Raw genomic sequence first — 13,160 nt, forward strand, 5'->3', positions numbered from 1 at the left:
TTGCCACAAAATGAAGCTTGTGTCCCAAATGTCAGAGTTGCTGGGTTGGCTCGAAAATGTATCGCACATTTCTCTACCTCTGCAGCCTGGATCCAACGAAAGACAAGTTTGCTCCAGATCAGGGTGCTCTCTTCGTTTTCCTTCTAGGTGAGTGACCACTTGTGATTGACGTCTTTCTGTTCAATTTCAGCACAGACTAACACAGAGCACACCTTTTCACCGCAGCTGAGCGTCCCAGTGACGAAAGGCCCGACTCCGGAAACACTCGCCAGCTGAGTGACGCGCTGCCTACGTCTGTCGTGTCCGCGGCTCCGCGCAGCCACCGCCAGCTCCGAGACGTGCACGTCACGCTGTTCCGTCCCTGCTCATGGCCCAGCACTGCCGACGCCACGACGCAGGTATGCGAAACACGCGCCTGTGGTCTCCCATGTGCTTCATGTTGCATCATCTCTGCTTCCATTTGATCTTTACCACCACCCATTTACCGCTTGACAATCGTGCCAATAAACTCAAATATATTCTTGGACATGTAATTCTGGCCCATACAAAACACAATCGAAAACGTCTCAAGGCTGAAGGATCTCAAGGAAGGATCTCAAGGCTGCCTTCCATCGGCGTATTCATATGACCCGCGTACACGTGTTGTTCGCAACCCCAATGTGGACAAAAAGAAGCTTGACAAAATTATCTCTCTTGCCCCATCCATTCAAACCTGAAACAGTCGGCCGAGACTTCGGTCGGAGTGTCATATTTTCTTTCTCTCTAATTCAAATAATAGATGACAGAACACATCATATTTCGACTACTCAAGCCAAAGAAACGCTAAAATTTTTGACTTTTACAAATATTTTACAATGTTTGCACGCATGGTAATCCTTTACCTGGCCATAAAAAAATTAACGGCGTCGCTTTCAATTCTTTGTTCAGTTACTACTTTTCAAGGTCCTCTGACATAATGTCCAACATAAAACCATGAAGAACTAAATCGTAATTAGAAAAATGAATAAGGGGGTTGTATTTTTGTTCATAAATCTGTAATCACAGCGGATATCACCGTTACATCAAGTTACAGGAAACCTATGCCTCGTTATTAAAAAAAACTCGAGGGGACACTTCCGGCTTAACGTTATCAAGCTATAGCGTTAATACGATATCGCGTCGTTCGCGTCATATCCCGTCAGCAGCCGAAGCGGTTTCTCTAGCTGCTCCGGCCGCTCTGGCTGCGAGATGTGAGGCTTCGGACGGTTGACGCCGACGCCGGATATTTGTTCTGAATGCAGGGTACTATAGCTCTTGTGTTAAATATGTAAACTAGTTCCCTTCATGGTCAAAGAAAAGCAAACGCCACATTTCTTGCAGCTGGGAGAAGTCCTCGAGAGACATCCAGGAAGTTTTCAAACATGGGCCCTTTGGATGAAGAGATGGGATTTGTATTAACCCGATAGCCTTAAAGGCCGCGTTACCCAGAAAATCCGGCGTTGGTGTTGGCGTCGTCGGTGTTGTCGGCCTTGTTTGCGTTGCGGGCGAAAATTCATTTGCATGACTCTGGCGGGTGGAGCCCAGAGAGCGACATAGGCGGCAGGTGCGCCAACTAGGTCACGTGACTTTGTACCATCGCAACCTGCCCCTCAGATAGTGAGCGAACTGCCCACCGTGGCAGGTGTCAGTTACGTTAACGATTGCTCGCTCGGGAAGAGCAACCTGAGCTACACAAGGCCCACCGCTGGGAGCGCCTGCCATCACAGGGCAGTGGCGCATCGCTTAATGCGCCAAGAGGAGTATCAGGACTCCCAGGGATCTATGAATCTAGAGAATGACATTCTGCAGATATGGGAATTAGCCCACTACGCTATCGCGTCATAACTTTAAGGGGGAGCTTAAGTGTTCCCTCCAGCTTTATTTTTTGTTTTTCCGAAATCGCTGGCAGGTTTGTTTCCCAAAACCTCACAATGGGCTGGGCCAGAACATAAGCGTTTTATATTGAAAGCCCTTAGAGCCTTTGTTCAGCCATTCTGCCGTTCCATCTACAGCGTCAGCGGTACGACGATAATTACTTCGGGAAGAAATTCATTTTAAATCAATATTAACGAGAAAGCGTTAAGGCTCCTTTTTTTTCAGAAAATACGGCGCGTGGTCTTTTTCATCAGCGTGGGTGTTGTGTGCGAAAAAACCCCGGAGAAGCAACCTAGGTGGGCCATCTATGTCACGTGACCTTGTGTCATCGCAACCTGCCCGTTAGATTTTGAGCAAACTGACCTCCGTGGCGGGTGGCAGTTAAATTGATTTCTCGCGAGAGGTTGCTCGGGAAGAAGCCTCACCGGTGGCAGCATCTGCCATCGCAGGGAAGTGGCGAATCGCTTAACCGCTGAACCACTACGCCAAGAGTGGTATGAGGACTCCCATGGACCTCCGAATTTAAGTTGAGAATGCCAATTTCCGCATGTATGGGCATTACCCATTAACGCTATCGCGCCATACTCTTAAAGCAGAGCTTAAGAGTCCCCTCCGGTTTCCTTGCTTAATTTCAATTCCATTAAATTAAACTAAACGGCCGTCTACTGCCAACCGTGGCAGGCAGCGAAGTGGAGAGAGGAAAATCTCCTTGTACTATTGAGGACAGAACAGATAGGGCAAGTCGGAGAGAGATAAAGAGAGAGAAGGTGAACAGGACGGAAAAATAGGATAACAAATAGCTAAATCTAAGCTATAACAGCTTTCGCTGATTAATGCGCTAAGCCGGCAAGTTTAGCTCTGCAAATGTTTGCCTTGGCGTTCCGAAAAGTTTTTATGCAGCTGCGCATTTGTGCAGACTGTGCCATAAATAGTTATGATAGATAATACTTAACATATTAAAATGGCGAAATCATTGTACTAGTTTAAAACTTGCTGACGGGTATATTTTGACGATATCACTGAGTATTCTTCGAAATGAAAGAGATTCTCACGCAACACCCTGTGGTACCCTTCGAGGACAGGTGTACAGCCAGTCTAAAATTTCGAAGTGAACAATGAACAAACAAAAGCTGCAAATGCAATGCACTATAACTGATCGTAATGAGGCTGTGTGAACACGACTGTAGAGTCTGTGCGAACTAATTAACGTGCCGGAAGGAAGCAGACATGCAGACGCTTTGCGACACACAGTTTTGACCCTGAAGTCTTAGTGCACCAGCTCCGAACGCTTAGTGTACTGTAGACTGAGGGAGCAATCGAAGCGAGGCGAAACATGCCGCGCATGTGTATCAGCAAAGGTTAAAGCGATAAGATCTTGAAAATTTTTCTTTAATTCATCCGCGCTGGCTTTTCACCTTTCGTAATTGAAAATATACGAAGAAAAATTGTTAAGTTTTTCTAGATAACTTACAAGAAATAACACAGAAAAGCAACAAGCCTGTTGTGTAAACCTTAAGACCGCCTGAAATACTGGGGAAAAATTCGGTTTAACGACAACCTATGACTTTCAGCAGCGTGGATGGCGGGGCGAATCGATATCAGTTCATTCTGGAAAATTGTAGCGCACAGAATACATAAGCTTAATATGCAAAAACCCACCAGATCAGCGCTACGGTAGATTCTTTGTATCGCAGTTATTTTGTGCGTAGTGTGCCCTCTAGTTTCGCGTAATTATCCATGACCTTATTTTGTGTGAAGCGACACTTTTCTCAAGTCCGCAATCGAGCTAGCTATCTTTTATCCTGTCCAGTGCCACTTTGAATAAGCAGGAATACACTGGTTCAGAACAATTTTAACCATTTTGGTTTAAGTTTGTCGCTGTTTTTTTTTCGCTCTTTGTGATATGCTCAAGCCGAGCTGCGGCGAGAGCATGGTGTCTCTTTAAACAGTCAGAAACAGCGACGAAGATAAAGGAAATATGATCTCAACAGAAGTCGTTGCATTGCATCTCTGTATAGGGTCGCTATCAGAAGCCCTGGTAGTGACATTTTCACATCTTGATACTAACGTCGCTCTTAATGCATGCAGATGGTCGGGTACATTGGCGCTGCCGTACAGCCTGCCCTCAGCTGTCTCGAACGAAAGCACGCAGACAGCGCCAGCGTCCAGCTGCACGCCGTCAGGGACGAGCTGCCGGCGATTTACGACCACGCCGATTGGCTCTGGCTGCCGGTCAGCAAGCAGCTCACTGCTGATCCGCCTTGCCGGTGAGTGAAGCAGGGCACGTATGATTCATAAAAACAACAAGGATCACCAAGAAAACGCAAAACGTGACTTCCCTGTGAATGTCATGAGAAATGCCATTTCGGACGCGGCTAGCTTGAGTGTGCTCGTATCTGTATTTATGGGTACTGGCGTGTGTACGTATACGCGTGCACATGTGTCTAAATACGGTCCAGTAAATGAAAAGCAGTAACACAAAGCACCGCTAACGCTTTGTTGTCGGCTGGGTCCGGATAGTATTCTGCGTACAGCACACGACACAAAACAAACTTCCTGCCCTAGCCTGAATTTAGAGAACGCTCAGAAACACGAAAACGGCAAGCTTCATAAAAGCGGCATAGACTCCTGCCCGACTTCAGTTTCCCCGTGCAAAGGTATGGAATAAAGAAGTGTTCTCAGTGACTCTTGGCCTATCAGGGTAAAACTGGCAGTATTTAAAAGTCAGGCATGATGATGTAGAATTTTCACACAGCATTTTCATGGCCTCCTTATATCGACCGTATCTGGCACTTCTTGAAGCCCGGTGCCTCCCATTACCCAGCGTTGAAATTGATGAAGATTTTTTCTCGAAAGCGCGAAGTAGCTTCGTGCACAGACCTGATGTAGTACTGATCGGCCAGCTACGCTTGCTAGAACTGGTGTACAGCAATTCGCTGCAGTGAGATTTACACAAGCCTCAATTGTAAAAAATTACCACAGTGAAAAATCAAATTCGGAAATTAAGTTTTGCGAGCTTAAAAACTGTAGGTGTAGCTGGCATCATTTCGGGCTTCGCTATTAAGTAGCATTTAGAACCAAAATAGTAGAACAAAGACTGCGAAAGTTAACACCGCTCAAAGTTGTCAGTAATGCGACTGAAGTACAAAGCTTGTGAATGAATTCGTCTTGAGTCAACTCGTGTCCACGGGCGCACTCTGTCCGTATTACGCAGGAGTGACCTCGTACGGGCTGACTGCCGTCTCCGCCTTGAGTCCCGCTGCCGAAGAGGCGAGCTCAAGCAGCGGTGGAATGCATGGCGTGAAAACCACCGATCGGCCTGCGGGGTCCTCGGCCTGTGGCGCTCGCTCCACCAGCTGGAGCGTGAGGCGCAGCAGCTTCGTTAGTAGGCCCCTCTCGGGTGCAAGCTGCTGTGTTTCGATACGAGACCATAGCCGCCTGCCATACCCCGAGAAGCGGGCCTGGGAGCGCGCCACCCCGCACACACCAGAGACCGTCGGACAACGACAGTCAAAAAGGCGCGCTCGCCGGGATTTTATTCTTAATTATTCTCCGTCTGGACTGAGTTTGTACTGCAACAGTGTCGGCCCTGTGTCTGGCGAAGGCGGAGCCCATCCCCAGCTATCCGATCACAGGGCATGACCTCAATATTATTGGTAATATATTTCCTTTAAAAAATGAAGCATTACGAAGAAATCACATTAAAAATCTTTAATACCATAAGCGCAGGCATGTGTTCGGCACACTATCATCAGTTCGTGAATTGAGGCCACAAGATCTGCATGGAGCCACCGATGTTCCCAAGAAATACACAACTATTTGCCACGGGCCTTTGCAAGTGGGAAAAATGAACCCGCCGTCAACTGTTGCGTCATACCAATCAAGCTTCTGTGGTTTCGAACTTTCCATATACATGAGCTCTTTGGTCCGCGCCATGCTGTGCACGAGCTCATTGGAAGAAGCTTAGGCGTGGTTATCGAATCAGTGTTTATCCTGCTCTCAATGACTGATGGCCACTCCGTACACTGCCTGCTTCGAAGCCGCTTTTACCGACCACGGCCGCATTGGTGACTGCTGAGAACGCGTTCCAAGTGTTGTTTCCAACTATGATGTGCGAGAGTGACTGCGACAGCCGTGGTAGCACGACTTGGCTGCGGCTCTAGACATGGTGGGCCCTACGTGTTCGACTGGAAGGCAGTCCAGTGCATTCGTCCGCAGCTCTCTGGCCGTATGTGCCGGGATATCGACGCCGACTGTACGTGCTGGCAGCTAACTGTGCCCTGGCCATGCCTCCATGGCTTGGATCCCGTTTAGCAGTCGTGTGAATGCATTCTTAAAGGCGCGGTTGGTCTACAGCAGCAGCCCACAATAGCAGCGGAGTGGCGGTAATGGCTAATAAACGGCTTCATGCGTGAGGATTTTCATGCCTCTCGCCATGCATTGGGTGCCATAACAACTTCATGCAATTCTATAAACTCTCGCAGAAGTATCAGCATCACGGAACTATTTGATGTTAGCCCACCTGTTAATCCATGCGGCGCTGCTGCATTTGTCAAGTGGGTTGCTTTTCCAGTTTCGAACAAACGGTAGCGTGGCTAAAGGACACCCAAGTCTCCTAACTATAACAGTTTACGGAACCAAAGCACCGGCTTAAGTTTTCTCACTACGTTCGCAACTAGTTCAGCGCTGCGCGTTCAGTCTCCCTAGAGGTTTAGTAGGTACTGTCCTGGAGGGGTTGTCGTGAAGATCCGAAACCAATTTCTACCGCACCCACCGAGTACCACGCGCACAAAATCTGTTCTCTTCCTGGGTGCTCGTTCTCGCCTACAAACATACTACTGGTTTCGTCAAGATCTATCCGTACCGTACACTACAATATACATTGCAGTCTCGCGGCAAGTGCAGACAAACTGATACATCTATCCTTACCTCCATCGCTACCCCCCCTCTACCCTCCCGCTCTGCGTAACATGTAAGCAGCCAAGACCACCCTCAAGCACTGCATGTAGCAATGCCCCCAACCCAAGGCAGTTCCTCCCAAAACGCAACCCATCCCCTCCCTTACGGGAGACCACTCTGCGAGTTGCTCAACCAGCTGACCAAACATGGCTAGTGGACCGAACTCTCCGTGATGTCCAGGCCCGTGGACTCTTGGACAGTATACCCTTGAGGATCTTTTGCTCTTTAAAAAAAAGTTCCTGCTCTCAAGCAGTAGAACAGGCTAAACATTTGTGGGTCAAACCTGAACAATAAGGCAAATAGTTAATCACGACCAGGTTTTTCTTTTTTTGCACCTGCTTCACTTTCTTGCGTGCGCAGTATTATAAAAACACTCCCAGAGTTCTCGCCCACCTCTATCACGTCGCCGTCAGGACAGCTCTAGGTCGAATGCAACATAACCCTTCACGATGAAATGACAAAAAAGAGACGCTTACGATAGTCGATAATGCGAAATTTGAGCGCAGCCCTTTGCGGCTGGAAGGTGGCGTGTTACGCTGGTATCCACTTTCACGTGGCAGATAACTGCCACCACGAGAGCGGAGGCATGGAAAACTGGCTACGCCCACAACGCCAACGCCGACTATGACATGGAATGCGGGAACGAAAGCCGAAGAGCTGCGCTCTAAACAGCTTTGTTTCCTTATATGCGCATTGCAGCTGCCGAAAATGCCTGACGAGCTGTCCTCTCCTCCCCGCAAGGAACTATTGTGCGTAATATGCCTGTGACTAAGGCTGGTTCAAACTTTTCTTTAAATCAGGCTTCCCACATCACTCCTTCGCACAGGCTGGGAAAAATAAATTCAGCATGAAACAAATAGCCCGGGCTCTTCGTGCACTGCGCCATCCGCCCGTCATACTTGTGATACTCACTCTCAAACGTAGTAGAGACCACCCGCTGAGGAGACGTCAGGGCCCGCGTCGCGGCGCCATTTAGTCATGGTGCCGTTCTGCAGGCCACTAAATAAAATTCTCTCTCTCTCTCTCCCTTTCAAACGTACGCTTTGGTGGGATGAACTCGGGAGGTACCTGCCACAATGCCTTCATTTCGGAAGTCTCTGGTGAGTTTCTCCCTCGTACGCACGTCCCTTCCGACGGACGACAGGGGCAATGTCGCTGCGTATAAAGACTTAGCATGTCGCAGCAGGTATTGGTGAATGGTTGCAAGATAGGAGAGGTGTATGTTAGGTCCTGAGACCGGCAAATACGATAGGCGTACTCTGTTCCGTAAGTCTGTCCTGGAATATTTCCACTCCTCCCCCCCCCCCTCCCTCCATTCGCAAGACCAGCGTAAAACCTTAATTTCGTCCTTTTGAATGCGACGCAACGCGCTTTGTAGATGCATGTATGGATCTCATAACGCTGATCAACGTCTCTACTCAGACCACTCTTCCAATGCTCCCATCCCTCCGTCAATATGATGTTTTTTATCTCCAAACGGGGTGAACAAATTGGTTGGTGGATTGATTGGTTTTGGTTGCGAAGGCAGCACTGATGTATGAGGCACATGGTAGTATAAAAGATGGAGGGTGGAGACGAACCTGCGCATTAATTTAGACCACATCTGATTCATTTACGAGAGCGCTCAAACTAATGCACCTCCACCACCAAATCACGCGTAGCGAGGCGCACGGACCACCAAGATCGACATCCCGTAAACGCCGTAAAAGTGCTTCCTCCCAAGCCATCGCACGCGTGCCGACACGCTGACTGGCATCCCATATAAAACAGCGCGCCCCGCTTGAAAACCGGTCGAGATGATAATCAAAATGAAGATAAGACGCAAGGAGGCACCATCTGAAGAAACAGTTACTACAGCGCGACCATGAGGCGGTCACCCAGCAGCCGAAACAAATTTTATTTGCGAGCCCCTCATTATTCAGTGCGTTGTCCGCATTCTATCCCTTCCATATCCACCAGCAACTTTGGCCAACAAAAGAACATTAATCACACAATAGTGATATCGCAGCTTCCAATAAAGTTATCATTCATTAACCTGTTGAGCAAAGAACGGCCTCATTCTAGCATTTTCACTGTTGCAAAAAAAAAAAAAAGGACAAAGCTGCGTACGAGCACAGTGGCTTTTCCACAATAGCAATCATAGTAGGGCGAAGCCAGCTTGACAGGCCTCATGAGGAGTGTGAAAAGTGCTGCACAGGCTCCGCGAGCGAGTAGTCTTGTATACCTTTTTCTAGCATGAAACTCGTTCGCAAAGGCAGTAGGAACTCCTTTTCAAACAGAAGGAACGCATTATGCACGATTCAATTGAATTGATACAGCAGTACTTAACATTGGTGCTAAGCATTAAAATGAACACTAAGGCGCTTGGAGTCATGGTAGTCAATGAGCAGGGAGCATCCGCTGCTGCGATTTGCTTACTGGCCTTGCCTCATGCATTTCGCTACTTCATTTAATTATTTATTTCATTTATTTATGTCAAATGGCGCACTTGATTTATCGTGGAAAAATTATGCAGCTTCACGCTATCTATTCGTAAAAATTTTCTTCTGAAAGAAAAAAACGATCAATGGAGAAGAAAAAGGAAATCAATTTTATTTTTACTCCGCAAGTCGAAAATGGAAACCAGCCTCTCAGAGATGAGCGGGAAAACATTCGCTACAGAGATCATTAGTCTCGGGTAGCGTAAGTCTATTAGGAAATATTTACGTGCTCTTGTGCATTTATAGCATGGCCATTTATTCGCTGCCACTTGCTGCAACCACCGCTTCAGTATCAACAAAATGGGAGAATGTGTACAGCCAGTACCGCTCCCCATTCCTGCTACACTCCACGCAGTTCAATGAAAGACAAGCGTGTACTCGAAAGCGAATGAAGTGAAATGTTTCATTTATCTTTAATCGTCATTTTGCCCGTATTTCTGCCGCTATACGTATAGAGAGCTGTTTTTTTTTTTATTTATACGTATTTCAATTTAAAACCTATGATAGATACGTCGATGCAGTCTGTTGAGCTTGATTTTACATCAATGCAGACATTGTGTACCTCATGTGCATCAGAAATTAAACGTTTAGCTAACTAAAATTAACGAAAAAACTGATTTATATTTTTACTCCAGGGGCAAGATTATATTGAAAAATTCAGGGACGTCAACATCGAAATTCAGCAGTGTTTTTAATTTTATTAATCAGCAATGTGATTTAAAAATTCGAACGTAAAAATCCGCATTTTAAAGGACGTTGAGTTAGTTGTCCCTCCCGCATTGCATATACCTCTTATGCAGTTAATTGGTGCACTTCTTATGCGTCAAATGCAGATGCCGTTGGTCTGGGCGGGATCTGGACAAACAAACCAATGTCCTTTCCAGTTTCGTTTGCGTGTTTTTCTTTTCTTTTCGCTGTCTTTTGTCGAGACACTTCCGGTTCATTTCACTCTTTTCATCTCGTCTGGCCGGACGTATTTACTAACGCGACCACATTTCTTTCCCCTGTCAGACTCAACCATCCGGTTTTCTCTTTTTTTTTTTCTCCGAGGTAAAGAGTTCGCTCGAGGCCCGCTTTTCACGACAGACACACAGGGAGGCGGAAATGATGAAATAAGTGCATCTAAGAAGAGCAAACTAGCATCCGGGCACTGCGTGCTGCGCGTTCGTCTTTATCACTTAATTGTTCCGGCAGCAACGTCAGCAGCGTTCGGGAACTATATAAGCGTGATTCTGCTTTTCTGTTCCCGGCTTGAAGACGTTGCGAAGGAAGCCGTGTCTGTGCAGTTGTCGATAATCAAAATTCCCCACCGTCCTCCATCCACCTTCTCTCCCTCTCTCTGTCCCAAACACTAGCCACACAGTCTGTGAGATACATCACTCTTCCGTCTAGCACTGCAGAGAAGAAAAAGACATGTCTGCGAAACAAAAAATCTCTACAGGACACTATGGGGTCGTATCCAAGGGCAGTCTTTTCTACACAAGGGATGAGTTATGTACTTTGGGGGATGAGTAAGTAGTAACGGCAGAGGTGCCGAATGCAGTGTGAGTATTCAGGGCATAGGCGCATAGGATTCGTAGCCTTGTGTGAGAAATGCTGTACAAGCTTCAGAGCTTAATCGAACGCGGTTATGCGCAGTGATTTAACTCGAGCAGCTTCACCACATTTCGTTCATGCGGCAGAGTAGAGGCAAGATTTTAGAAAGCAGCGGCCAGAGAAGCAATTATTTAGAAACGCATAAATCTCAGATTCAAGTTTCTACATTAAGCCGGGGATCTGACGGGCTTTTTTTTTTGTCTTGTTCGAGAGGATTGCTCGTCAAAAGTTTTTTTTTTTAGTTCTCAGTAACTGCTTTACCTCAACCAAGACAAAAACAAAACAACGTTTGACGGGTCACCACACCAAATAAGCCCCATTGTACGAACGAGTTGTGCGTATAACGCCATGGCACCATAGGGTCCTGTTAAATATTTCATCACAATTTAAAATCTTTCAGGGGAAACCTCCTGTTACACCTGCTGCCATTATAAGTGGGCTCGACTGTTTTAAAAAGGTTTCAGTGGCTGTAAACATTCAGAAGCCAGTATTTTTTAGTTTTCTCTCCTTAGTCAATGTGGCCTACAGGTTTCGTGTTTTTCAGATCCCTCGGTGGGTTTTGCGTGGTTTGTAAAGCTTCGTAAATGCGTGGTTTCTAATTTTTTCGGAAAGAGTTTAAATAATACTGCGACTCAACCCTGCGTGTCTGTTGTTGTTTATTAAGTTCACATCAAAGATGCCTCTTTCGAAGCGATCGAAATAGAGGAATCTTACTGCAGTGAAGAGGTAACGATATAAAAAAATCCTTTACAGAGCAGCACTTCGTTTTATATAACTGTCGGATAAAAACTGGACTTTGCAATGAAAACACGTATGTCTATAGAGAGCGACATTTTGCTGCGACCTGAAAAAATCTTCCTTATTTTGTAGGATATTTAGAGAGTAAGCAAGAAATTCGCTTGTTTTTTTTTACTACAAACATGTTTGGCATCGTTGCCTGCCTGGGACCACGCCTAGGTGGCTTATTTATATTGTTGCTAAGTTCATTTTTGTTACTGAACATTTGTCCATTTGCACGGTCTGCATTTGCATGTTGACCACACCTGAAATTTTGCAATCTCTTAAAATTCAAAGGGTCCAAGAGGTTACCGAATCATTTGGGGCTGTATACACTTAATGGGGTAGCACATCGCACCAAATTATTCAAGGCGTACTGACTCTAGTAAAAGGTAAGACATTGCATTTGTCTCATTAGACGACATTTGGTATACGTAGGAATCTAAAAGGACAATTCCTGAAGTCTGCAACAATGCCTCACTACTCCGCTATTTTTCCGGCACCTCAAGAGATACTCATTGCAACACGTGTGCCGCTGGAACCAAAACCAAAATAATACATTGCGGATCACTGCGATGGTAGTCACTAAAATGCGGCTGACCTGAATAAAGCTGTCCGAAATTAATTTCAAAGCTCGACTACTGGCCATGCTATGCGTAGTGTATAAAATAGTGTAAGTAGGAGTGTCTAAAACGAGCTGGGGAAAGGAAAGCCTGAAATGTAAAATCAACTCTGTTCACACAATGATGAAAAGAGGCAAAGGTGCACTCGTGAGACAATATCCAAGTTCACCGAAAAGATAAAAGGGCAAGATTCGTGTAATAAACAAAAGAGCAGGAGGGGGAAGAACTGTGCCAGTCTGAAACCAAAAATGAGCCGCTGTCTGGAAACGGTCCAAACGAGATGACATCTCCACCGTCGCCCTGTGCCACCTTGAGCCAACATAACGGTCACCTAAAGGCAGTCGTTAAGGGCACAGGGTAAGCCCTATACTTCCCATGCATTTTAGGCCATGTTGAGGTACGTTTCTCACTAACTAATAACAGTAGCCTAATAATACATATATCATTGTTTGCCAAATTTTGTGCTCTTTTTACTGAACTAGAATATTTGAAATGTGTTGAAAATTCGATTTTTAATAAAAATTTTTCCGGTAGTACACAAATCTGGCCTTTCTTTGCGCATTTCAAAATTCATAACAGAATAACTGCTCAGTGAAAATGCTTAATTCTAGTTCAGTAGTTGGCAACACTTATGTAGATGATTGCAAAAAAAAATCAGCCGTCTGTCTTGAAAGGCATTGGAAATAATGGTACCTTTGTAAGAAAAAACACTGTTTTGAGATAATAGAGCGGAAAGAGAAAAAAGATGTGAAAAACCATTTTTTATTCGCAGAAACGCCTCCATAGTAATTGGTTTAATAGCCCCCTGCTTCGTAGTCACTGTCGCCGTCAT

The sequence above is a fragment of the Amblyomma americanum genome, chromosome 3, assembly GCF_052857255.1.
Source record: "Amblyomma americanum isolate KBUSLIRL-KWMA chromosome 3, ASM5285725v1, whole genome shotgun sequence".
NCBI classification, from domain to species: domain Eukaryota; kingdom Metazoa; phylum Arthropoda; class Arachnida; order Ixodida; family Ixodidae; genus Amblyomma; species Amblyomma americanum.